Here is a 23,137-nt window from a genome sequence, read left to right as displayed (position 1 = left end):
AACCAAAGGTCAAACAGCTGAATAAAAACTATAAAATGCTGCTGGTTTTCCAGTTATCCTCCATAGGGGTTCAAGCCACAAGTTATTTGGGGCTGGAAAAGAGGCTGCACTTGTTGGAAATACTGTCCCAAGCATTCAGCCCTTTTTGAGGCAAGCACTGGGTGTGGCAGACACTCCTGTTTGCCTATCCAAAGTCATCCATCTTCCTCCCTGCTTCCTGAATTCTAATATGATTTTGTTTGTGTTCATTTGAGTAACACTGCCCTTCAGTGGGTCACTCAGAACTGGTCCAAACCAATGACATTCTCTTTGCAATGATTGGCTTGTCCTAACCATGTGACCTCCCCTTCTGGCCAATGGGATGCAGGGGAGGTCTAAAGGAAGAGGGCTCCTGGAAAAAGTTGTCTCACTGATGGAAAGAGACCCCTTGGAGAAAATGCTGCCCCTTTGTTGTCACCTACAGGGAATTGCTGCAGCCATTTGGTGCCCACTAGGAGAGAAATCATTATACACGGTGCTTGCTAGTGTCAATGAACCACTGAATGAACCAACCCTGGAAGCCACTGCCCTCTGGATTTCTTGCTCTGTAACTAAAAGATTCCTCTGTTGAATCCAATTTTAATAGGGTTTTTAGTTCCCTAAGACAGAGCATCCCATGGATAGGCTAGATTCTCAGGAATTGGTTATGGGCCCTCTTACTCCGGTGGTTGCATTGAGACCTGTGTATACTGGATTTTGACCAAGATGTACCTCTACCCTCCCCCCACACCTCTTCTTAGGACCTTGACAAAAAAGAAGGCAACTCTTTCCCAGGGGATGACCCTATTTTGTTAAAAAATTTACTATTTATTTATTTTATTATTTTGGCTGCACCGGGTCTTAGTTGAGGCACACGGCATCTTTGTTGCAGCATGCGGGATCTTTAGTTGCAGCGTGCACTCAGGATCTAGTTCCCCGACCAGGGATAGAACCCTGGGCCACCTGCATTGGGAGCGTGGAGTCTTACCCACTGGACCACCAGGGAAGTCCCGACCCTAGGTTTTTAATAACCCAGGTCAGCTTATGACATAAAATATACATAACAAAAACAAAAAAGGATATACTTAACAATTACATATACACACACATCTGTATGTGTGTATGTAATTGTTAAATATGTATATTATGTATGTGTATATATACCTGTATGATTACATGTATATTATATAGATAATTTACATATTGTGCACATGCATATACACACACACGCGCGCGTGTGCACACACACACACACACACACACACACACACAACTTTTCCCCCAGAGATAACTCTGGCAGGGTACCATAGTGGTTACGTGCCTGGGCTCTGAGCTAGACCTCCTGCATTCATTTTTGGGCTCCACCTTTTCTGGCTGTGTGATCTTGGGCAAACTGACTAAGCTTTCTCTGTGTCAGTTTCCTTATCTGTAAAAAGTGATTAATAATATTAATACCTACTTCATAGGTTTGTGGTGCAGATCAAACGAGATATGCATGCAAAGTGCTTAACACGATGCCCAGTGTGTACTTAGCGCTCAATGATTAGGGATAGTAATGACTCCTATAACCTTCATTGGAAAGACCTGGATTCTGGCTTCAGCTGTGCCACCTCGTAGCTGTGTAACCCCAAAGGAGTCCTTTTGCCTCTCTGAGCCTGGCCTTGGCCATCTGCATCCAACAGGTTGTTGTGATTGTGCCCATTGCAGTGGTATCCGAGGCCCAGGTAGGTGAAGTGACATGTACAGGGACACCCAACTAGGCTCTGTCCTCCCTCCTCTGGGCTTGGGCATCCTTTGGCATTACCTATTGAACATCGGGAGGGAAGACAGAAAGGCGTTAGTTACGTGCAGTTTTTCTACATGGCAGATGCTATGGCTGCTTCTGCCCCCATTTGTTGCCGGTGAGGCTTAAAGTAAGGAGAAGGACCAGAGTGGTTGGTAGAGATGATGGAGACACACAGGGCTGGCGAAATCTAGTGCCTCGTTCCCCGCACTGGGATTTGCAGAGATCTATTCAGGGCAGTATTTTGTGTCTGCCTTCCTCCTTTCCACTCACTAGCTACACAACAGCCGCAGAGGTCAAAGGATGTATAATTTGAATTTTTAATAACTCCTGCCAGATTGCTTTTCATAAATATATAACTTCTTGCACATCCACCAGAAATAAAAGAAACCAGAAACTGTTTCCTCAGTTTTAAGGCGGGATTTTTTTTTTTTGTATTTATTATCATTTATTTTTGGCTGCGTTGGGTCTTCGTTGCTGCGCGCGGGCTTTCTCTAGTTGCGAAAAGTGGGGGCTACTCTTTGCTGCGGTGTGCGGGCTTCTCATCGTGGTGGCTTCTCTTGTTGTGGAGCATGGGCTCTAGGCGCGTGGGCTCCGTAGTAGTGGCGCACGGGCTTAGTTGCTCCGCGGCATGTGGGATCTTCCCAGACCAGGACTCGAACCCGTGTCCCCTGCATTGGCAGGCAGATTCTCAACCACTGTGCCACCAGGGAAGCCCTAAGGCAGGATTTTTGGCAACATCTCTTCTGAGTATCATCTTTTGGTGGAAACTGAATATATGAGGCTGGCTGGCCATCAGGATTCTGGGAAGGCCCTTTGTTTTTTTCCCCACCACTACAAGTAATAGGTTTTCAGAAATTTCCCTTTGAGAAGACCATTTTTAGTTCTCGTAATAGCTGGCAGAGTTGAGGATTTTGCCTGTGCAACATGGAGCCGAAAATGTCCATCTCAGTTCAAGTACACGCTCGTTAACGATCGCTGTGCTAAGGCCTCGCCAGGGACAGGATCTCCCCTCATCCTGGGTCTCATGTCTTCTTTCTTTCTCTCTTTTGCTTGTATCCTTTGTTCTGGGATTGGGGACTTTGCCAGGGTGTAATCTGTAGAAGGGTCTTCACAGTTGGAAGGCGGGAGGAGGCTCAATGGCCAGGTGGGGGGGTTACAGAGTTACAGAACCAGAAGAGACGGAGGAGGCCCTTAATCCCCTGGTGCCTCTGTTTCCCCATTTGTAAAATGGGCATAATAACATTGGCCGTACCCATCTCTCACAAGGTTGCTTTACGGGACAAATGAGATTGTTTATTTCTTTTATTGGGGAATGTCACTCCTTGCTTAAAAAACTTCTGCAACGTGGATGAACCTAGAGATTATCATACTAAGAGAAGTAAGTCAGACAGAGAAAGACAAATATTATATGTCACTTACATATGGAATCTAAAAAATAATACAAATGAATTTATTTACAAAACAGAAACAGACTCACAGACATAGAAAACAAAGGGTTTTCTATGGTTACCAAAGGGGGAAGAGGGGGAGGGATAAATTAGGAGTATGGGACTAACAGATACATAACACTATATATAAAATAGATGAGCAATGAGGATTTACTGTATAGCACAGGGAACCATATTCAATATATATATATATTTTAATGTTAATATCTTTTTAAAAAATTTTATTTTTATTTTTGGCTGCGTTGGGTCTTTGTTGCTGCACGCGGGCTTTCTCTAGCTGTGGCATGCGTGGGCTAGTCTCTTTCAGTACGCGGGCTTCTCATTGCGGTGGCTTCTCTTGTTGTCAAGCATGGGCTCTAGGCGCGTGGGCTCAGTAGTTGCAGCACGCGGGCTCCAGAGTGCAGGCTCAGTAGTTGTGGTGCACGGGCTTAGTTGCTCCGCGGCATGTGGGATCTTCCTGGACAAGGGCTTGAACCTGTGTCCCCTGCATTGGCAAGCAAATTCTTAATGACTGTGCCACCAGGGAAGTCCTATTCAATATTTTTTAATAACCTATAATGGAAAAGAATCTGAAAAATATAGAAATATATATAAATGAATCACTTTGCTGTACACCTGAAACTAACACAATGTTGTAAATCAACTGTACTTCAAGGAAAAAAAACCCAAACAAACGAACAAAAACCAAAAAACGTCTGCAGCTCCCTACTGCATAGTAATAAAACCTTGCTCCTTGCCATGACTAGTAGGACCCACATGATCTAGCCCCTGCCTACATCTTTGACCTCATTTCCTCCTTATCTTCCCTTTGCCCATGGTAATCCAGCCCTCAGATCCTGAAACATGTCAAGTGCTTTCCCACCTCAGGGCCTTTGCACATGCTGTACTTGGCTGCATTGCCCCTGATGTAGGGAGATTTCCTTTAGCTGGTCCAGGTAATCATCCTTCCCCGTTATGTGCTCTAAGCTCTTTGTTACAACCATAGCATTTATCACAATCTGTGCTTATCTTATTTATTGCTTACCTGTTGTTTCTCTTTCCCACAAAAATAGAAGTTCCAAGAGGGCAGGGATCAAGTCTGCCTTGTTCACCATTTTATCCCAAGGCTTAGCACAGTGGTTGGCACTTAAAGGAAATCAACTATTTATTCACTGTCTACTATGTGCCAAACACTATGAGGAGCACTTTTAAAACAACATCTTATTCTGCTCTGCGGTTGGTTGTAGACTAACTTTATTGTCAAGACTAGTAATAGAAATTTATATCACTTGGATATAACAGCTACACAAAGCCTGATATGTCCAGTGTGATGTCATTGGCTTTCAAGATGGGAGTCAATCCCAGCTTCCCTGTGTTTTCATTGTATGGTGCTAGGCAGGTACCATGAGTGAAATGCTTATATGATGAATGGATGGTTAGGTGGATGAATGAATGGATGGTTGCATGCATGAGTGGATGGATGAGTGGATGGATAAAGGGGTGGATGGATGGTTGGGTGGATGGATGGTGGGTGGATAGATGGATGGATAGAAGAATGGTTAGGTTCCAGGTATCTGCAATCAAAGGATTCCAGGGTTGAAAGGAACCTCAAGATTCACCCAGTTCAATCCCCCATCCACAATGATCCCCCTCCGCTCAAATGGAAGCTGGTGTGGATGTATTTTTGTGTGTAGGGGACAGGTGAATGGCGACTTGGAACACAGGAAATTATGAATGTCTGTCAAGGCCTGCCTTGGATGCCACCTCCTCTGGGGAGTTTTCTCAGATTGTCCCTCCCAGAAGTCCTCTCTCTGTCCTTGGAGCACTACGCTGCTACCTGTACTCTAGTGCCCATTTCCCCTGCAGTCATCTGAAGGAGCTGTGCATGCACCTGGCCACTTCACTACCCTCTGAGCTCCTTGAAAGCAGGGCCTGGTTGGGAGCTGCAAGGTGCTTTCCTCTTGAGGTTGTCTGGCCTTTTCTAGCTGCCATGGTTTTTCCTTGCTGAGGCCTATAGCTGCCTCTGGGCTTTCAGGGAAATGTATGTCCTCTGTAAATGTGCCCAGGACACCCCAGCATTCCCTTTGAGGGGCTCTGGATAGGATTGTGGTCCTGGGGGTGGAGCCCTAAGCCATGCGGTGTCCTGTTATCTCTCCGTTCTCACGACCTTGGGAGATATTAATTGGGCTAAGATGCATAGAGTCACTAAGCCTGCTGGACTTAACCACAGCCTTGGCCTCTGGCTCCGCCTCGTACCAGCTCAGCTGGCCCCACAGCTGTGGAAGGCCTGCAGCTTTGAAGCAGACAGCCCTGGGGTCAGCTCTGCCGCTGCCCAGCTAGACTTGCTCCAGGCAAGTCCACTGACTCCCTATTTTCCTCGTTTGTAAAATAGAGACAATGAGGCCAACCTTGCAGGTTTGCAGTAAGGATTTGAGAGACTATACATAAAGAGCCTGAGAAATGGAGGCTGCTGTTGCCATTTATTAGCTGCCGAGATGATTGGGAGAAATGACGCAACAGGGGCTAGAGGACAGTCACCGTACTAAAAAGAGTCACATGATCAAAAGAATCTCTCCTCTCTCTTTCTTTTGGGAAAGAATAGCTTTCCACTTCTCTCTGCTGACAACAACCTTATCTCTAGGTTAGTAGCAGATGGTTGGAGTTGCCAATCTGTTGGGTTTGTATACTAAACCCCCTCCACACCCCAAAACACACCAAAACAAACAAAACAAAAAATGTAATCCGGAGTTGAGGCTGGGAATCCGAACCCGGGACCTGTGAGGCAGCTGTGGGTTTTGTGAACAGAGAATGCCCTTCCTTTGGTCATTTTTGTGCATCTCTCATTCATTCATGAATCCATTCTACTGTTTTATTTTATTTATTTTTTTGTAAGTGTCATTTATTTTTATTTTCTAAAATTTTTATTGGAGTATAGTTGATTTACAACGTTGTGTTAGTTTCAGGTGTACAGCAAAGTGAATCAATTATACGTATACATATATCCACTCTTTTTCAGATTCTTTTCCCATACAGGTCATTACAGAGTATTGAGTAGAGTTCCCTGTGCTGTACAGCAGGTCCTTATTAGTTATCTGTTTTATATACAGTCGTGTGTATATGTCGATCCCAATCTCCTGATTCGTCCCTTCCCCCATGTTCTACCATTTTAATTACTTCCTAGGGGGACATCACTGTGTTCATTGGTGGGAGAATGCAAAGGTGACAAAAACAAGGCTCCCGGCCCTTAAGATACTTGAAATCTGGTGGGAGAATTAAGACATGACTAGAAACAGCTCTAATACCAGGGAATACGTTTTAGCTGTCAAGCATGAACATTGTGGTCTTGGAGTTGAGGATGGTGGATTGTACTCTGATTGGGGAAAAAGAAGGCTTCCAGGGAGAGTGAGCATTTGAGTTAGAACCTGAAGGATGAACAGGAGGTCAAAGGGCAGGGAGGTCATTTCAGAAGCACAGAAGTACCCAGAGCAGGAGCTCCCAAACTTGAACGTGCATCAGAATCACCTTGTGAAAAACACGTTGTTCCGTCACACCCAGCGTTTCATTCAGTGGGTCTGGGGTGGGGCCTGAGAATTTGCATCACTAACAAGTTCCCAGCTGATGTTGATGGCCCTGGTCTGGGGACCCCACTTTGAGAACCCCTGGTGAAGGCAAAGCGGCAGAGGAAGAAAGTGTAAGAGATCATTCATTCACTCACTTCCCCATTGAACAAATGTTAAGCACTTACTACGCATCAGGCCCTGTGCTAGGTGATAGGAATACAGAAGAGGATAAAAGAGACTGCTGCCAGGACAGGGGAAGAAGGATGTTAAGCAGAGAGACGCCAAGAGAATATGATTGGAAGCTGTGATAAGTGCTATGAAGGAAAAGAACATGGTGATATAGGAGAGAATAACAGAGGGGGGTCTCATCTGTCTTGCTGGAATGGACATGACGTGTGAGTGGGGCTGTGCAGGATGAGAAGGATCTGGTGAGATGTGTGTGGCGAGGGTTCCTGGTGAAGGGACCGGCATATGAAGAGGCCCTGGGGTAGTAACGAGCTTGGCTCATCTGAGGAGTGGAAGAACCTTCTCATGGACTTGGAATAAAGAGTTGTGGGGTTCATGATGAAGGAGAAGTGGGCAGAGCCCTGCCGGCCAGGGTAAGACATTTGGATGGTACTCAAAGTGCATTGGGTATCCAGCAAATGCACGTTTGGGACAGAAGTGGAGAGAGTTTAGGCCACAGGACAGGAAGGTCTTAGATGAGTCTCAGGACCTTAGGCCTTCATCCGTGGCCACAGCAAGATCTGAGTGGGAGACTGCCCTGACCTCGGCTGGACAGTACCACCTCACCCCTCCGAAGGGACCTTCTATTAGCCAACCCTCAACCCTCCATAGTAATCCCTTTGTTCAATCTCTAAACATACCTGGAAGGGAGGGAGGAGCAGGTATGCCTTTTTGCTGAGGGAGAGGAAATGGGGAGAAGAAAAACCATGGAGAAAGTGTTACATCTGTGCTGTCCAAGATGGTAGCCACTGGCTGCATGTGGCTATTGAAAACTAAATTAATCAATATTAAGTAAAACTTTGAATTCAGCCCCAGAGTCACACGGAGTAGCCACATTTCAAGTACTCGATAGCCACAGGTGACTACGGCTACCATCTTGGATGTGGCAGATATAGGACATTGCCATCATCACAGAAAGTTCTAATGGGCAGTACTGCCTTAAGTGAGGTTTTATCAGCTTGTTTAGGAGAGAGTCAGATGGGAACCTGGTCTCCAGAACAGCTCCCAGCCTGGAACTATTTTTGCTCCATGATTTCACTTCCGTGGTGGCCACGTGTGCTGCCACGTGTGCTGAAGTCTCCCTGCTTTCAGCTTTGCCTGCTTGCGCGCAGGACCAGGAGGCTTGCGGCCCAAACCCGAGCCCCACCTGCCTGACCAGCGTCTTCTGAACACTGACTCTGTTGCCAAGACCCCAGGTGCAGTACAAGGAGACACAAAAATGGTTTTCCTCGCCAAGCAAAGGCGAGACTAGTGTGTAAAACTTAGTAGGAAGCTTTTGCTTTTCCTTCATCAGTGTCACTTCTAAGAATAATCCTGAGGTATTTGAACTTGGGGTCACTTACTCTGGAGAGTATTTTTTAATCTTTCATTGAATGGATAGATAAACGAGTCTGTGAGGGGTTGTGGGCTTGCCTGGCGCCTCATAGCTTCTTAGTTGCAAAGCAGAGAGTTGAATGCGGGCCCCTGACTTTAATTTTAGTCTTTTTCACCCTGGCATTCAAAGGGCATGGTGATGTCATACGGTTCGTCTTAGCCAGACCATTTTCTGGCTCACTTGAAAATTTCCAAGTTTATTTTTGGGTCAGGATCCTTTAGCTTGTGTGTGAAATTTACCAAATGGGGGGAAAAAATCAAAATCGATTAAGCGCTTCCCTGATTCCCCACTCAGAACTGCCCAGCATTGAGCAGGGATCAGAGTGACAGTACTATCAAGAATTTGGCAAAAATCCATCATCAAATAAAACAGACAGGGTTTAGAGGACGCGTTTATCGCTTCTATGCTTCCTCCTGCAGATTTTGATGGATTCTATTCATTCTGAGGTGAATTTCCCTGTTCCCTTCTCCGCCTCTCCCATCCCAGGTCTACTCTGGATCTTGCCTCTTTCCTTCAGGAGCTTGCATTTTCCAATCCTGAACATCTTTGAAAGAGTCATGTTGTCTACCTGGGGGAAAAGGTTTTGGGGTGTTTGCTTCCTAAGAGATCTGGTAAAAACTGGACATGCGTTAGAGAGGAAATACCCTATGAATGATGGACATAGTCTACTTCTGCATTGTCCAGCACCACAACTGCTGGCCACATGTGCCTGTTGACCACTTGAAATGTGGTTAGTGCAGCTGAAGAACTGAATTTTCACTTTTATGTAATTATTTGTTGGTTTTAGAAGTAAATAGTTTATTAAAGCAAAAAAAAAATTCAATACCCTTATTCTCCTTATGCTTTAAATTCAGCTTACAGGCAGTATTATTCTATTCGTGTAAGTCCAGGAGATTTTAGCAATCACATGTAAGGGGAGTTTGCATAATTTTTGCTTCCATTGACAACCTTAGTGAATTAAACACCTTCAAATAATTTTAACTATATTTATAAATTTGATATGCAGAAAAATTTTTTAAGTACTCAGTTGACAGACAAGCCATCCCACTACTTACACAGCACATAGAAATCTAAAAAATAAACTTATAAATATGCTGGGCCTTAAGCCACTTTCTATCATAGTACATAAATGGAATACAATTTTAACTTAAAATGTACGTCTGAACCAGTTATTCAATTACACATTTCAAATTAGACTTAGAAAGGTGAAGTGTTCCTCTAGTTGGCCAAATTATATAAAACAGTAAGAGAATGTAAAATAAATACTCCAAAGGCACAGACTCTTTAATTCAAATATTACTATTATGGGTTTAATTACTTAAATATGTCTATAATTCATCCTAGATTTTCCCAGAACTTCAAGATGCTAACCCATTCAGGAGACTAGTTTATCTCACACAATTCTCAGCTTAAAGTCTAATGACATTTTTGGGGGGTGAATTCTCTGATTGCCTGAGGTCACTTAATGTCCAGTAAAGCTGCTTTCTGGATTTTTGTCAGTGGTGCCCATAAGCTGCCCTAACCTTGTTTAGTCACTATGTTGATTAATTATGTAATTTTAGTTAATTTAAATTTACCTGTACAGGGCCACGTGTGCTCAGTGGCTGGTGTATTGGAAAGCACAGCTCTAGATGGAATAGGTTTCCACGGTCAAGGTGAAGTGGTTGCCCAAATGAGACGTGCTTTCAGTGTACGCAGGTTTTGTGTTTGTTCCTTGTGTCATCTGTTCTTGCTTTACGCCTGGGGTCTTAGTTCTATTTTCCCTCTCGTTCGGGCAGTGAAGAGTAAGGCAACATCTGGCCTAGGGCAGACCTTCCACAGATGTTTTTGGCTGCTACTTTTTTAAGTCTGGCTCTGTCCCCCCAGCTGCCCAGGGACCACAGCCATCACCTCCCAGAACTTCTGTGGGATTCCTCCCAGCCACACCTCCTCTTGTGCAGTGCCCACCCATTGGCTTTTTTTTTTCGTTTTTTGACAACTTCATTTATCTTTGTCACTTGCCAGGAGGTTTCATGCTCAAAGTGTAGGTAAAAGTGTGGGTCCCCACTCTGCAAGCTTATATTTCTCTGTACAGCTTGGTCCTTGGTGAATGATTAAGGGGGAAGAAAGGGGATGGGCAGGGGGAGGTCATTTCAACTGTCTGGCTTTGCCCCCCTAAAGCTGGCCCTGGACAAAAATGTGTGCTATTATTTATTGCTCTTCATGCAGGCTGTCCTTGTTCCAGAAAGGTTGGGAGAGGTTACAGCTGGGGCACAAGCTAAGTTTGCCTGAGGGAACCCTGCAATCTTATTTTTCCCCCTGCTTCTTCTCATTTTCAGGATGATTGGTCCTATATACATCACTCTGCCCTCTCTGGAATTTCAACCCCTCAAGACTCCCTCGTTTAATCAGATCACCTAATTGGCACTGCAGTGGCAATGACTGATAAAGAACCCCTCGGCAGTGGTTCTGGACTTCTTGCGTCTGTCAGAACTATCTGGGGACCTTGTTTAAAAGAAATGAGATGAGAAACCCCCTGTCCCCAGGAGTATTTGATTCCGCATGTGTGGGTTGGGGGGAGCAGGGGCTCAGCCTGTGTGTTCTTAACAAGCTCCCCTAAGGGAGCTAAAGGTTGACAACTTGAAAGTGTTGTCACTTAATGGAATGAAAATAAGGAACGTGACAGGCTCAGGGGCAAACTCAGCTCCTACTTGTTATCCTTGTGAGCTTAGGTAAGTTACATGGTCACTCTGTGCCTCCATTTTCTCATCTCAAAAATGGGAATAGGGGCATCCTTGGTGGTCCAGTGGTTAGGGCTCCGCGCTTCCACTTCAAGGAGCACGGGTTCGATCCCGGGTTGGGGAACTAAGATCCTGCAAGCTGCGCAGCGCGGCCAAAAAAAATTTAAAAATTAAAAAAATAAAAATGGGGACGATAAAGTTCTTGGCTCTTACGGTTCATATGACAATCAAATAACATTAACAAAGCACTTACCGCAATGCCTGGCACATGGTAAGTGCTCAATTAAATTTAGCTATGATTATGAATATATTATTGTATAATAGTTTATTGATAATAGTATTGTTCTCAACATAACTAAAGCAGTAGGCACAGGGCTGACATATAAAAAGTGTCAACAAATGTCAATTTTATTATTATAAATATATAATATATGCTGTATAATATAAAATTATGTTTAAAATTATCCTATGTATTATATATCTATGAACTCTTATCTATGGATATATATTATACAGATATACTATATTTAATATACAATAATATATAATACATATATTAATATATAATAAATTGTATATGTTATATAGTATATAGATGTACTATAAATATGTTATAGCAAAATGTATTGTTATAGCAAAAATATTAAAATTTTAATTATCATTATGTGAGGAAGTTACCAGTGGGGCTGGCATCTAAGTAAGTGCTCATTAAATATGTCAACTCTTTTTTCCCTACTGTTTGTAGTATTCATTAGCAGTAATAATGTAAAGAAAAAGAAAAGCCACCAGGTGCATTGAGGGCTGTAAAAGGCAGTGGTCAGTTTCGGGCAGAGGGAGCCGGCCGCGGTGCGGCATTCCGGGAGGCCAGCGCTGGACTGCTGGGTCGGGTTGGCTTCCGCCTGAGGGATCCTGTTCTTACTGGGATGGGGTGGGAAGAAGAAGGGCGCGTCTCCCAGGCCTCCAGCCGTCAGCAGCGAATTTGCCTGCGGATGCAAATCGCCGGTTACTTGAGACGTTAGAGAGTCAATACTTTCCGCTGTCAGCTGGTCCCCCCAGCGCCGGAGATGTTATGACAATGGTCGCCCTGGCAACCGCGGGAAGGCGTCGGGCCGCTGGCGATTTCTTTACCCTCAGAGAGCCTGGGCCGCAGAGCCAGGGCTCGGTTCTGAACGTGCAGCGCCGGCTGGAAAAGGAGTTGGGATTTCTGGGTAGAGGCCTGACCCCCACCCCGAACCCCAATGATGTTGGTTCATAGAACAACCAAGAAAAATGTCTTGTATGTCAGGCACTGATCTGAACGCTGCGGGGAGAGACAGGCAAAGCCCGTGCTCTTTTGAGCTGACATTCTGATGGGTGTGTGAGATGATGGGGGGGGGGGTAACCACGGAAACCAATAAACAGGATAATTTGTGGGATAGCGATGAGTGCTCCCGAGGAAAAAACAGGGTGTTGTGACGGTGACATTGGGGGACAGTTGGGAAGGGATGACACCCGGAAGACAGGAAAATGCCGTTTATGTCTTAACGCCGGAGGGAAAGAACTCTGAGCAGTGGAAGACGTGGACCGTTCAGATTCAGGGCTTTGAGCTCTCCGTTAGCAGTGGATTCCTGCTAAAGAGAAGGCAGCAGTGTGGGTGCTTGCTGACAGGCAGCCCTGAGGGTTACAGAGGGCTCTTCATCTGTGCGATTTTAAGGCCAGTTATAGCTCGTCTCTGAGCCTCAGTTTCCTAGTGTGTAAAATGGCCGTTACCATGAGGTTTACACGAGATGATTCGTGAAAGATGACAGATCCTCAATCTGTATTGCACTGCTTTCCAGGTTCCACGGACTCTGCTTTAGTCTTTTTTGTTGTTTGTTTTTTTGTTTGTTTGTTTTTTAAACATCCAAGTGGTGAAGGTTTTGGACTCCAGCAAACCAAACCCCAGGGCTTGCCCATGGGTCTCTGGGTTTATCTAGGTTTAGACTCTGAGTGAAAAGTTACCCGTTTTCACGTTAGAGATTTCAGACGTGATTATTTATAGCTCTGTCACATGTCTTGACTTTAAACATTTTTTTTGTTTATGCTGCTAAATTTACCATCATGCTAATACCAAGTACAGTAATAAGGCACTGAAGATGCTCAGATCCAGTGAGGTCGCAAAAATTTTTCCATCTGCTGTGGAAAGTGCCAGGCTGCCCCCTGGTGGGGAGATGGGGAACTACATCTCTGGGTTCCTACTCTCAAAGTCCTGTGATCCTTCTGACCCCAAGCCCAGGAGACCTTATTTTGTACGGGACAGTGCAGGGGCCCATGGTGGGCTCAGCTTGGATGTGCTATTTCCAGGAGCTCAGTGTTTATTCACTTGAAGATGGGATTTCTTTGGACTTTTTGCAGTTCAGCTCTGCATGGACTTGAATTGAGGGTGACCTAAAAATAAATTAGGACACCTGGCAGGGTGAGGACATACCAAAGCCCTTTACTAATTGTGTTTCACAACCTTGACCTCTAGATGGTTTAGACTCTCCACTTCAGCAGAGTGTTATGGTGCAGAGGGCACGGAACTGGAAATCAGAGCCCGAGTTCAAATCCCGACCCTCCTGCTTCTTTAGTTATGAGCTTGGACACAGTTCCCAAGCCTCTCAGCATCAGTTTCCCCATCTGCAGAATTCTGTTAATAACAATCCAACAGCCACTTCAGCATTGTCATGATGCTCTTATAAAGCAGTATCTTTAGGACCATTTTGGAAAATAATTTGGTTAGTGATGCAGGGGAATTAAGATCAATCCCTGAAAATTCCTCAAGTGGAGGTCAGGGCCTCCCACACCTCGTGTGGGGAAGGGTCAGTTTTTTTCTTTCCTGGTACTTTGGAGCCAATACTCTTATAAAATATGATAAAAATGACTTACTAGAAAAATGAAATGGACCCAAAACCCCAAACAAAATAGAAGCCTCACTTTAAAACTATCAGATTCAACAGACATAAAATTGCCCTGTCAAATAGCCATTAAAGTGTCTAACTGCTCTCAATTTCTGTCCTTAACTGAAGGGGGCTGGCCTTCAGGGCCTTCCTGGCACTTGAATAGTCCTGTCTTAGGGCAGGTGCAGGGGTGGGGTGTGTGTGTGTGTGTAATTAATCTCATATTCCCCCCACCCACCCGCCAGCTCTTTGTATTTAGAAAGTACCTAAATAAACTTAAATGAACGAATGAGAAGTCTTACTTCTCTTAGGATAACGTAGAACTCACCCATCTTTGTCATCCTGTGATCTTGGTACATTGCTTTGTAAGAGGCTGTTCTCATAATTTTGCGTCCTTGGTGCCTGTGCTGAACCCTGGCTGCCCTTCTGCTCTGACTCCTGTCCTCTGCCTCTTGATTGTGTTTGCACGGCTGTCTCGTCTGCCCCACTGGGAGCCCCTTCAGGCCTGGACTGGGGCGGCCTGCTCTTTGGATACCCTGGGCTTTGATGAGGACTTCTCCCTCAGAGCTGCTTGGTAAAGGCCTGCTGTGCAGATGAGCCCACAGCCCTTAAAGGGTGCTGCTGGCAGGGGTGCTGCACCCCAGCTTCCGGAACTGGTTTTCTGCCCTGATTTTGTTGCCGAAGGATCTGGATGCTTAAGCTTGTCTGAGAAACAAACTGCCTTCGTTATGTAATTCAGACAGTAGATGGATGTTTCTCATGCTTGCCTGATGCTCAGAACCATTGGGGTGCTTGCGTTTCTATGGATTCCTGGGCTTTCTCCAGATTCCCTGAATCGGAATTTCTAGGGCATGGGTCTGGGAGTTTGATTTTTTTAGCAAACACTTCCAGGTGATTTTTATGGTCAGGAAATTAGGGAAAGAGGGAACTACCTTGTAAAATATTCTAGTGCCTTAGGAGAGCTACTTAAGCTCCATGGCCCTCAGTTTCCTCATCTGTAAAATGGGGATATGTATGTGTGTGTATTTATATATAGATATTTATATATACTATATAGATATATTTAAAATTTATTTAATGAAATGGCTAACATTGTGAATGACCCACATCTCTGTTGTTGGCAAGTGTCTGATTTTCATGACATTTGTGACTAATCGTTATATAGATAATTCAAGCTTATAGAAAAATTCGAAGATACCCATGCACAGAGATGCAGAGATACTAACCCAGAGATGCAGCTGCTAACATTTTGGAGCATTGCCTTCTAGTCTTGTGTGTGCGCGTGTGCCTATACATACGTGCAGTTTATATTCAGAAAATGGGATTATACTGTTCCTGTTGTGTTGTTGCACTTGGCGGTGGATCGTAACATTCTTTGTGCGTCAATAAATAAGAGTTTGTTAGACTTGGGTTCATACCTTGATTCATGCACTTAGTAGTTCGGTGACCTTGGGCAAGTTATTTAACCTTTCTGAGCCTTGATATTCTCAGTTGTAGATTGGGGCAGTGATTGGACCTATGCTGCAATGTCACTGTGAGGATTAAATCGATAATTCATAAAAAATGCTTATCACGGCACGTGGCTCAGAGAGAGCCCCTGTTAGCTGACAGCTGTGGCCATCCTGCAGCACCAGCCCTGGGGACCTGGTGGAAAGAGCTGCTCATCCCCAGAGTCCCCATTTGGGAAGTGCCGCTCCATCTCTGCCCAGTCCAACTTCACGTTCTGGGCAGTTTTCTGGGGTTTTCCCTGCTCGGACTAGCCATGCTCTGGTCCGGAAAGGGGATCTGTATTCCTCTTTGACTCAAGGGGAAGCCCTGGACCTGTGGCTGCCCCCTCGCACTCCATCTGCTTCCTACACCCATCTGTCTCCTCCATTCTAATGCATCATAGTGGGGATGCCCCTTGATTCTGGCTTCTGGGCAGGTGTAGGTCCAGTCTCTGGGTGACCCTGGAAACTCCTCCCCAGAATCCAAACATTCCTTCAACAAATAGTTAGGACACGGTGTTTTGTGAGGGGTGGGGTGGGGTGGGGCTCAGCCTGTCTTCTGCACAGACATTATCTCATGAGATGCCTCAGCAGGCATGTGAGCAAAGGTGATATATGCCCATTTCACAGACGAGAAAGTAGAGGCCCAGGGAGCTGATATGACTTGCCCAAGCCTCAGAACTGGAATTCAGAAATGCACTTCTCCCACAATACCTAGTAGGCTTTCCAAAATGAGTGAGACTGTCTCCCTGCCCTTGAGGGGTTGATAGCCAACTTTTGGATTTCCCATTTGGTGGGAAGGACCTGTGAACAACTCAGAGTGCAGCATCCTGGTAAAGAGAGGGAGCTTTGGGATCCTACCCTAGCTTTGTGGATCCAGGCAAGTGATTTAACGTTTTTGATGCCTCAGTTTTTTCGTTCCCAGAATGGGCTCAGAACACCGGCCTCAGCTAGCATTGCTGTGTGGATTTAAAAACAAACAAACACATTCAAAGCACTTATCTCACAGCGCCGGCACACTGTGAGTATTCAGTGAACGGTGGCTGCGTGATCATGGCCATTATTCCCCGGAATGCTTTATGGTAACTGACAAAGATACCCCCAGCAGACATCCCAGAGATGCTCGCATCATGGGCTTTTGACCCTGGTATCAAAAGAATGCCTCATGCAGAAGATTAAAAAGAAAGAGGTAGTATGAAAAAGTATGAAAAAACAGGGAGAGATCCTGGAGGCTTACTACCAAGTGAAAAAAGTATGATACAGTTTATGTGAAAAAAACCACAACCGTACCCATCAAACCACACTGCAGAGTTTCTACATGTATGTACATATATGTGAAAGTACATAGGAAAAGGTCTGGAAAGAAGGGCACCAAACGAACCTCAATAGTTACCCCCATTATCTTCAGGGAGAAGGAGGCCAGCATTAGTGGGAGTAGTGGTCACAGGGAGCTTTGGCTTTATCTGAAGTGTTCTAGCTTCTTCTTTACAAAGAAAATATATGGATGTGTTTATTAAATAAGTAAAGTAAATTAAAATAAAGTTATCCTTTCTGCAGTATTGGGGCTTTGGAATCAGACTTGGGTTTGAATCCTAGCTCTCTACTGAAGTTGTGTGATGGTGAGCAAATGACTTAATTTCTCTGGGCATCATTTCTTCATCTGCAAAATGTAGATCTTGATAGCACCTAGCTCCGGGGGATGTGAGGATATATTAACATGATGCATGTAAGAGCACACGGAAGTGCTCAGTAATGGTACTTTTATTTTTATCGTTATGCTTATTTCATTTACTCTTCCAAATCTGAAAAGGGCTCCTTAATCCTTTAAGACTCCTGTGTCTTCATTACTCACCAATTATAATGCAAGGAAAACAGTAATAAATTTTACAATAGCGTATGTACAAATAAAATGCCAGAGAAGAATCGATAAGGACTTGCTGGAGAAGGTGACATCTGAGATGGGCTTTGCAGAGAAAGTCAGATTTTCATGAGTTGATGGGGTGGTATATCAATTAGCTATGGGTTCCACTAATGCTGCATAACAAACAATCACAAAACCTTAGTTGTATACAACGTAAACTTTTATTGGTTCTCTGAAGATTAGTGGCTCTTCTGATCTTGACTGGGCTCACTCATAGCCAACCCCAGGCAACAATTTGCTTTTGGCTGAGCTAGGATGGCTTTGGCTTGGATGTCTGTGAAAACTTGACTTTGCTCTGTGTAGTTTCTCATCCTTCAGTGACTAGCTGACCAGCCTGGGCACATTCTCATGGAGATTCAAGAGAGCAAGCAGAAACACACAAGGCCTCTTTCTATTGGCGGAGGCAAGTCGCAATGGTTGGGTGCTGGCACCGATTCTGCCTGTTTAGTGAGTTAACTGCAAAGTCATATCACAAAGGATGTGGAGACAGGAGGGGTAAAGGATTCAGGTCGTCTTTACAATCTACCACAGGTGGATATGGAAAGGACTTTTAGGTAGGAGGAGCCTGAGCAAATGCATAGAGAGGTGACATTGAGGTGACGTGTTTAGGGAATTGCATGGAAATGAGAGGCAAGGAGAATAATGGAGTTGAGATGAACCCCAAATAATAGTCAAAAGAGTTTGAACATTATTCTATAGGACAGTGTTGCCCAAACTCATCAGTTTGTATCACCATCATACTTTTTGTCATATTTGTGTATTTTGCTATCAACCAAATCCAATTTTCTAAAAACATACAAGTATCTAAAAATAAAGCTTTGTACAACTATTGTAATGGAAAACTAGTATCACTTGCTATAAATGGAAGACAATCAAGAAAACAAATGCAATGAAAATGTATCATTAAGTTGTTAAATACTGTTACCGGCCCAGGGCTGTGAGTCTGTGTCCTGCTGTCTGTTATAGAGATTAGCCAGTGTTAGGTGTTAAAGACATAATATCACTGAACTGAGACTCTTTTTGATATATAATTAGATGGCTGCAGGGAGATTAGGACAGGAAAGAATGTGCTCATTATGGGACCCAATGTTGTTTAATGCCATGCCTGGGTACCACCCCAAGTTATCAGTGGTACCCACACTTGGGAAATGCTACTCTTCAAGCATGGGTGTTTGAGCAGTGACATGGTTCCATCACTCCTGCTAAATGTCCATCGACAGATGAATGGATAAAGATGTGGTACATGTTTACAATGGAATACTACTTACAGCCATAAAAAAGAATGAAATAATGCCATTTGCAACTACATGGATGAACTTAGAGATGATCATACTAAGTGATGTAAGTCAGAGAAAGGCAAATACCATATGATATCACTTATATGTAGAATCTAAAATACGACACAAATGAATATATCTACGAAACAGAAACAGACTCACAGACATAGAGAACAGACTTGTGGTTGCCAAGGTGGAGGGAGTTGGGGATGGATTGGGAGTTTGGGGTTAGCAGATGCAAACCGTTATGTGTAGAATGGATAACAACAAGGTGCTACTGTATAGCACAGGGAACTATATTCAGTATCCTGTGGTGAACCATAATGGAAAAGAATTTTTACAAGAATGTATGTATATATATATATTTATAACTGAATCACTTTGCTATACAGCAGAAATTAACACAACATTGTAAGTCAACTGTACTTCAGTTGAAAAAAAAATGTTGAAACTTCCAAATCAAATTGCTCTCTGGTGGCATTCTCAATGGTTTCTCACATTCTCACTGACATTGGATAGCATCAGTGTTAGAAAATATTGCCAACCCTATCCAAACATTTCTTTCCATTGATAAGCAGCTAATGCATATACATCGTATTTTCTAAGATCGCTACCGATGTGCAAACAGGAAAAAAATAAGTCACCCGTAATCTTAATTTTGTTATATACCCTCCCAAGGCTTTTTGCATCTATACTCATATAGTTTTATAAAGCTTTTAATGCATTATTTATACATTACAAATATTATACATATTTTGTACATCTTTAAATGGTATGCCACTATATGAATACATTGTAATTTATTTACATCAGCTCTTATCACTGAAGAGTTGGATTGTTTCCAATCTTTCATGGCTATTATCCACTTGGAGCAAGGCTTCATGAATATCCTTAATTATTTCTTTAGGATAAAGCCCTAGAGCAGCACTGTCCCTTAGAAATATAATGAGGGTGACAGATGTGAACCAAATGTATAATTTAAAATTTTCTAGTAGCCATATTAATAAAGAAACAGCTGAAATTCATTTTAATAATATATTTTATCTAACCCAATGTATCCAAAATATTATCATTGAAACATGTAATCCATGTAAGAATATTAATGAGATATTTTATGTTATTTTTTTCCTATCAAGTCTTTGAAATCCAATGTGTATTTTACACTTACAGCACATCTCAATTCAGACACTAAAATGTCAAAGTTAAAGTAAAATGTAGCTCTATCAAAGCGATAAGGTTATGTTTAACAGAAAAATACTGTACGTGGCTTCCATTTTCAAATTTAAATTAAATAAAATTTAAAATTCCATTTCTTAATCACCCTATAGCAATACCCTAAATGTTCAGTTAGCTACATGTAGCTGGTGAAATGACCATTTTGGACATTTGACACCGAGATTAAATCAGTTTCACTCATGTCCGCTTCTCAACGTGTGAAACCAGAGCAGAGTTGGGGGTGGTGCCTGGATAGAGGATTTGAGAATCCATCGGCAAACATCAATATCTGAAACAACAACAACAAGGCATGCCATATGATCCAGCAATCCCACTCCTAGGCATATATCTAGAGAAAACCATAATTTGAAAAGATACGTGCACCCCAGTGTTCATAAGCAGCAGAGTTTACAATAGCGAAGATATGGAAACAACTTAAATGTCCATCGACAGATGAATGGGTAAAGAAGATGTGGTACATATATACAATGGAATACTAATCAGCCATAAAAAAGAATGAAATAATGTCATTTGAAGCTACATGTATGCAACTAGAGATTATCATGCTAAGCGAAGTAAGTCAGAAAGAGAAAGACAAATACCATATGATATCACTTATATGTGAAATCTAAAATATGACACAAATGAACTTATCTACAAAACAGAAACAGACTCACAGACATAGAGAACAGACTTGCGGTTGCCAAGGCGGGGTAGGGGAGGGAAGAATTGGGAGTTAGGGATTAGCAGTTGCAAACTATTGTATATAGGATGGATAAACAACAAGGTCCTACTATATAGCACAGGGAACTATATTCAATATCCTGTGATAAACCATAATGGAAAAGAATATGAAAAAGAATATATATAGATAGATATATACATATCTATATCTATCTATATCTGTATCTGAATCACTTTGCTGTACACCAGAAACTAACACAACACTGTAAATCAACTATACTTCAATTAAAAAACAAAAAAACAAAAAAACAAGGCAGGCAGCAGAACTAGGGTGAGAAGGCAGCCCAGCAGGGGTCAGGGTTCATGAGGGCAGCACCCAGGCAGGGCAGTGGCCTGGTGGAGTTAGGGAATTCGCTATATTCCGCAGACGGAGCCAATAAATAAATATATTGAGGATTGTTTTTCTCACTGCCTGAGAAGAGTGATACAAATGTGGGGAGGGAAAATGCTAGAATAAACCCTATGGTGTTGGATTGGGATTAGAGGTATCAGTTATCAATACATATAAATAACAAAATAAATATAGGTGCAGATTTATGTATGTACATATTCACATATGCATTGCACATACATATGTTGCCTAGGCTGTCTACTAAGGGAACTGGAAATGATGACACCCCAATATCAGTAATCTCACCAAGTACCCAAATCTTGGCTTCTGAATTCCGCTCAGAGGAACCAACACTCCTTGGAGAAATGATGGATTCCAGGGTTGGGGCAGGAAAAGAATAAGATGACCCTAGAAAATTTTGTTGTGTCAGAGAGTAAGGAAGTGCTCAAAGAATGATGGGGACGTGTCAAAGTGTACTTATTTCTTTTGTGTGGTTTTCCATACCTGTATAAAGAAAATAGTTAAAACAAGTCGTAAAATAAAACAACAGACAGACATGAGAGTTCTATAGATGTCTTAGTTGAGAGCCCAGCTTTGAAGTCTCAGTAGGTCAGACCCTATTCATTCAGAAATAAGCTAGAGAAAAAACATATTCTTTTTGACATTTTCTATTCTAACACTCGAAGTTGAGATTCTAAATGAAAAGCATTCTAGGTACATTAGCATAAGGTGATTTTTGTGCCGTTATTGCAATAGAATGTGGGCTTATCAAGAATGGCAACTTTGGGACTTCCCTGGCGGTCCAGTGGTTAAGACTCCACGCTTCCACTGCAGGGGGCACGGGTTCGATCCCTGGTTGGGGAACTAGGATCCCACATGCTGCGCGGCATGGCCAAAAAATAAATAAATTTTAAAAATCTCCTTTAAAAAAAAAAAAAGAGAATGGCAACTTTCTCTTTACTAGTAAGGTGAATAAAATTAACGTTAACTTAAATGCCAGTTTTCTGATTTCTTCCGGTGGGCTTCAGTGTCAGGTGAGCTCTCCCAGATGGCAGCAGGGATGTCCCGGCAGCTCCTGGCTTCGCTGGCGCCCTCCTGGCAATTCCAGTGAGAGGTGGGAGCTGTCCTCTGAGTGCTCGGGAAGAGTTGATGGGGAGGTTTCTCGGCGGCCCAGCCTGGCTTGCTTGTTACTCCTGCTCCAAATGCTGCAGCCAGGCCTGGGTCACATGCCCACCCTGCAGCCCGGTGGCGGTGGGGTAGGTGGGTGAAGCCAGCCTCACCTCAACCATCTGAACTGGGAGCCAAAGAAGGAAGGTTCCCCAAAAGAAAGCTGAAATAGTCTTTGTGTGGAGACCAGCTAGACAGAAACAGATGCCCACTGCTGTCATGCCCTGCTCCAAATTATGTGATCCTAGAATTCCGGGACTGCCTTCTTGATAAATATTGGTTGACAGGTGCTTTAAAGTGTCAAAGGCATTTGTATAACTAAGGATTTTTATTTTTGTTTCATTGAATTATCTTTATTAGATAGCTTTTAAATCACAAACATGATAACATGCTTTAAGTAACTATTGAAACAAAGCAAAAATATATAAAGAAATACAACCGTTTTTTTCTCACCCCATCTGTAGAGCTTCCCCATCCCAACTTAGCAGGCTGGGGTGTGTCTTCCACACTTTTTTCTCTGCTCATGCACACGTATTGCCTTTCTTTTGTTAATGTTGTTAGTTTTTACATAATAGGCAATTAAAAAAAAAACTTTCCTTTTTCATGGCATGGCATCCCTCTAGAAGCATGGGTTCAGGTCCATCGCATTTTATTTTATTTTTTAAATTTATTTTTTGCCCACACCATGCGGCATGCGGATCTTAGTTCCTGGATGAGGGATCGGACCTGTGCCCCCTGCGGTGGAAGCATGGAGTCTTAACCACTGGACCACCAGGGAAGTCCCGGGGTCCACCTCACTTTAAAAGTATTTGTTAATTTATGAATACTTGCATGTGACTTAAGATTGAAATAGTAAGAAAGGGGTTAAACAAAATGTTCCTCTCACCTCTGTCCCCCTCCCTCCCTCTTTCCTTCCCTAGAAGATTAGGGATCTTTCCAGAGAGCGTCTGCGTTTACAAAGATACACAAATGTAAACATTTCCCACA

The 23,137-nt window shown here is 43.3% G+C and overlaps 1 protein-coding gene across 15 annotated transcripts in view; it reads left to right on the top strand.

Moving 5' to 3' along the window:
* Positions 1–23,137, top strand: part of KSR2 (kinase suppressor of ras 2) — a gene marked incomplete at its 3' end in the record, with an annotated part of 442,928 nt that overhangs the window by 82,926 nt on the left and 336,865 nt on the right. The window lies entirely within an intron of this gene.

Source organism: Balaenoptera borealis (genome assembly GCF_965194805.1).
Source record: "Balaenoptera borealis genome assembly, chromosome: 14".
In the NCBI taxonomy this organism is placed as follows: domain Eukaryota; kingdom Metazoa; phylum Chordata; class Mammalia; order Artiodactyla; family Balaenopteridae; genus Balaenoptera; species Balaenoptera borealis.
The sequence above is the reverse complement of the archived record's forward strand: the minus strand, read 5'-3'. Positions and strand labels throughout refer to the sequence as shown.